This window comes from Lampetra planeri, chromosome 7, assembly GCF_965212315.1.
Source record: "Lampetra planeri chromosome 7, kcLamPlan1.2.h2, whole genome shotgun sequence".
Taxonomy (NCBI): domain Eukaryota; kingdom Metazoa; phylum Chordata; class Hyperoartia; order Petromyzontiformes; family Petromyzontidae; genus Lampetra; species Lampetra planeri.
Window position 1 is genome coordinate 11872435 of NC_136113.1, and position 4829 is coordinate 11877263.

At 45.8% G+C, this 4829-nt stretch overlaps 1 long non-coding RNA gene and 1 other non-coding gene across 2 annotated transcripts; one reads left to right on the plus strand and one right to left on the minus strand.

Annotated features, from left to right (window-relative positions):
• The first annotated feature begins 520 nt into the window (after positions 1–520).
• On the plus strand, positions 521–2467 carry LOC144719986 (uncharacterized). The gene is made up of 2 exons (XR_013585686.1): positions 521–846; positions 2083–2467. It is a non-coding gene; the product is annotated as an uncharacterized LOC144719986 (long non-coding RNA).
• A 1628-nt stretch (positions 2468–4095) lies between these two features.
• Positions 4096–4178, minus strand: TRNAL-CAG (transfer RNA leucine (anticodon CAG)). The gene has a single exon. It is a non-coding gene; the product is annotated as a tRNA-Leu (tRNA).
• Between the last annotated feature and the right edge of the window lie 651 nt (positions 4179–4829).

The window sequence follows — 4829 nt, forward strand, 5'->3', positions numbered from 1 at the left end:
ACCTGTTAACATTTACACTAGGGGATTACATATGTTTGCACTGGCCCTCACTCCACGTGAACTGGTAACCTATAACAACTTGTGGATAGTAGTCTTGCATCCAAGCACTGCCCATTCATTCTCAACCGAGCTTAGCTTCCGAATATCTGACAATATCGGACCCCTTCCTGGTGAATTGGTCGTAGGCAAATGACAATTCTCTATCGAGAATTAGGAGCGCCAGAAAAAAATCACTGGAATACAAACTACTACTTCCTAAGCATGCAAGATTTAGTTGTGTTCACGATTATATATGGCGGTGAAACGAACTGCATCACTGCAATCCTGGAATGGCTATCATTGCATAATCCGTCTAATCTGTGAACGGACAAACATCATTCCACCAGGGCGACCTGAAGCTCGCTAAACCTGCTCAGCACTGACATGCCACTTGAACTGACTGGGAGTGTCTGGAATGCTCGATATGCGTTGTCATTGCTGCTGTTGTGAAGCTTTACTTCCCGGTGTTACTCTCGCTGTCATTGTCACAGAGCCATCTCAATTCGTAAGGGAACCTGTAAGGTCAATCTTGATTTTAAGCTTTCGTGACTGCAAGAATCCATACTATTTTGTTCTTTCGGTAAAGTCACGTAGGTATAAAATAAAATAAATCAGGACGTTTCGGGCGCAACACAAGCGTTCATCATCATTGGACGCTCATAAACCAGTCTTCATCAAAAAGAACGTCATTAACTCATCAGATTCCGCCAGTGTAAATATTCAGATTCTGATATAGCCTGCTGAACCTGGAAACCTCTCTCCTCAATTAAGAATGTGCTATTATAATCGTCCCTGCCGGCAGGCAAGGTAAGTTGTTTTTACGGCTGTGTTAAAAGTGGGCACGAACAAAGCCTGATTTGCGCGCACAACAGTCGAGTGATTGCCGGGCCACTGCTGTGATTTATGGGTCAGCATGAGCATCACGATATCGCATACCTGTCAACCCATACCGTTTACCCATATTATACAGGGAAACTGATTTTTAAGGTCCATACGGCATACAGACGTTTCAATACGGGCAAAAATAAAATTGTCTATTTGGTTGTGTTTCTCCCTTGTGATGGGACTTTGTAGGATTAACTTTGAGATTTATAAGGGCACGGGGTGACCAACAAGGTGTGTAATAATGTACGCACTAATAAGGGGTTGAACAGGTATGGTATCGGTATGAGGGGAGAATCAATGGAGATTCCATCTGCTCCGGAATGAGCTCTAGGAATTGTCACCGTGGATGCGATCAAGGGATTGACGCACACCTGGAAACGGCGCTGTAATACGATAAAAGCGGACTGAAATAAAAGCAGACTGGAGTAACAGCGAACTGAAGTAACAGCGAACTGACGTAAAAGCAGCGCTTAGCCGATCAAAGAAAGATAAATGAGGGCTCGCCACTTGATCATGACCGTCTCGATCCAGGACAATAATCGTTTGCATTTGTAGTGTAGTAGAACGACACGACTGTGGCTCGGTACGGGGGCAGTAGGCGGGTGTCACGGAGGTCGTGTCAGGCCGTGACACTCTGCGTGAACCCAACAGGACACGTGACCGGATAAAGGGGGGCCAGGGGCCCCAGGGGGGTCACGTGGTTGGGGGCTCGGGCCTTCCCGAAGGATCGGGAAGAGGGGCGAGGCCTGGGGCGGAGCCGGCTACGCCGGAGTGATTATAAGCAGGGTGTGGACGGAGAGCTGGGCTGTTCTGCATTGTCAAGTCTGGGATGAAGCCACCATCTACGATCCTCGGTCTCCGGTCCAGAAATGTAGTATCCCCGTGTATTAGCTAAGTTAGGAACGGTGGTTACCACCCTATATCGTGAACCTGTTAATGTTAACAGTTACCCGTTGTGTTTAGATAATAAATAGTGTTGCCTCCAAAGTCCAGTGTACGCCTGAATTTTTGAACAGCGATTTAACACAGCACTCTGATCGACCGTATATGAACAAACTGCCATAAAAAGTTACGTTAAAATCACATAATCAATACCGTTGGTTTGTATGATCTGTGAACCGTGGGATTTAATTTAAGATCAAATTGTAAATTTTCCAGATGGATAAACCCGATCCACTTTGAGCCAGGTGTTGCCGGATCGACTGAGCAGCAAACGAGACACAGCCTCTGTTCACGAGCCACAATAACTATATATGGGCAAGGACGCTCACTCGCTTCCACGTCGAGGGACTCATCTACTTACAAACGTTCGGCTTACGAACGTTCAGAGATACAAACAAGCTGCCTGTTAGAATCGAGAGCCGCAAGTGCAACCGTCGCGCTATAGATGGCGGTGGTGGTGTCTACATCTGCAGAACATGAAGAAGCGGTGGCATCTACATCTGCAGCAGGTACATGCGGTCAGGGGAGGCAGGGGAGGCAGAGCCTCACCTGTCATACTCCAATGAAAATAGCTGTTATGAAAAGTAAATAATAAAAGAAATAATCAGATTAAAAAAAATTCCCCACTGATCTGTGTTATAAATGTCATTTCAATATGATTCCAATAATTTATTCTATTCAAAATCGCCAAATTTGCGGTGCTTCGCTGCAAATACAGGGAGAGACGAGAGGTGAGGCAGCGACGCGCTCAGCCTCCCCTCTGATTGCGCAACCCCTCAGAAACTGGATGGAGCGCGGGCAATAAGCGCATACCTGTTACTATCTCTCTGTATGTCACCAATGTAATGTTTGTAGACCCCTTCATTACATGTCCTCGCCTTCCATAGTCCAGGTAACTTATTTCACGTATGTGTATAAATATATTGATGCTCGCAGGTCTCGTCATGAAACTGCAATGAATAAGCACAAGGGGAGGCAGCTATCACATCTGCCTCACTGAAAGGAGCGTGTCTGACACGCCCCCTTCAGTAAAAACACGCCCCCTCTCGGTGAGAACACGCCCCCTCAATGAGGCAACTATCACATCTGCTTCACTGAGGGGGGCGTGTTCTTAGCTAGTGCCTCCCCAGCCATTGACCTCACCGCACGTCACTGATCTGCAGAACATGAAGAACCAGTGGCATCTACATCTGCAAAACATGAAGAACCGTATGTCGAGTTGCCTGTTCGGACCGAGACTCGTAAGTTCAACCACCGAGCAATGGATAGCGGTGGTGGCACCTACATCTGCAGAACGTGAAGAACCAGTGGCATCTACAGGAGATTATACAACTTTTAAAGCCATTCCCCGTGTTTAGTGTACATGCCGTTTAACGTGTTTGGAATCGACAGGAGTAAAGTTGGACTTACGAACAAATCGACGAACGAACAGACCTCTGGAACCGAACTTGTTCGTAAGTAGAGGAGTCTCTGTTTAGGGGGGGAAATCTCTGCTTAGTGATTTTGTCGGGAGTACGATCGTATCGCTCGATTATTACAGCGCCGTCCCAAATTGAATGGCAAATTTCCCCAGCGTTTTTTATTCCAACACAACCCTCTGCCGGATAAAAAATGTAATTAGTAGATTTCCCAAAAAATGTTCGGTCCCTATTAAAGCGTGGGGCACTTGGGGTGAGGGGTTACTCGCGACAACTGCTCACGTTCTCTTTGAATCGCCAAATCTTTACCAGAATTTAAGAATCGCTGCCATAGACGATGGGAGGTGACGAGCCACGCGACTCGCTTCTCAATGGGCAATGCATCTTCCTAAAGACCCAAAAACACCCGAGGCGTTTGACAATTCCTTCGTGTTCAATATCGCTATCGGTCAGCAGAGGGCGATGTTAATATGGAAAGCAAATGCCTAAATAAAGCCGTGGAGTACAACGCCATTTAACATGTTAAGCGGCGCAATACTCATCCACCAAGTGATACAAAGTGTTTGAGTGTCTTCCATGGACAGCATGTTACGAAATTCACGTGCTCGCAATCTGTTGACAAAGGCTCTTGCGCAATACACTGCAGATGCGATCTTGTCAGCTGTACTGACACACGTACATTCAAATGCTTTTCGCCAAACGTAAAGGCATTGCCGTGGCAAACATCGCTACATTTGTAATGGAGAGACGAACATCCCAGTGGAAGGTGAAAAATAACAAAACATATTACGAATGGGGGGGAAAAATATATTGTCAGAAGTGGGATTCGAACCCACGCCTCCAGGGGAGACTGCGACCTGAACGCAGCGCCTTAGACCGCTCGGCCATCCTGACTTTCTACGGGCTCTATTCCGGGAGTGAGGGCCATCGTTGGTCTACCCAAAGAATCCCATAAAATGGGATAAATAATAATGAAATAAAACAATAATAAATGAAAATTACTCAATTAAATCACGACGTTTCGGAGGCAACACAAGTCTCCGTCTTCAGGTGGGACCGTCACAGCCAAATTTACTGTATCAAGTGAAAGTAAATTTGGCTATGATGGTCCCACCTGAAGACGGAGACTTGTGTTGCCTCCGAAACGTCATGATTTAATTTAGTTATTTTCATTTGTTATTGTTTTATGTTATTATTTTACCTACGTGACTTTACCAAAAAAAGCCTAAGAGTATGAATCCTTGCAGTCACCAAAGTTTTAAATCTAGAATTACTTTTTACGGGATACTTTGGGTATCCCATCAACTGTATTGGTGACCATTGTATGTTTTTGATTTGTGTCGAAAGCACGCTCAACTGGTAATCCTTATGATCGAGAGTTTCTCTCATATATGTATGCATACAAATTCAGGAGTTGCCTTGCTTAAATACGTTGCAGGCAGGGGCGGTTTATTCATTAGGGCGATTGGGCGACGCACCACCAATCTCTAGCCGTTACTCTGCCTCTGGATATAGTCCAATCAGCGTCATGTCACGTTCTGTGGA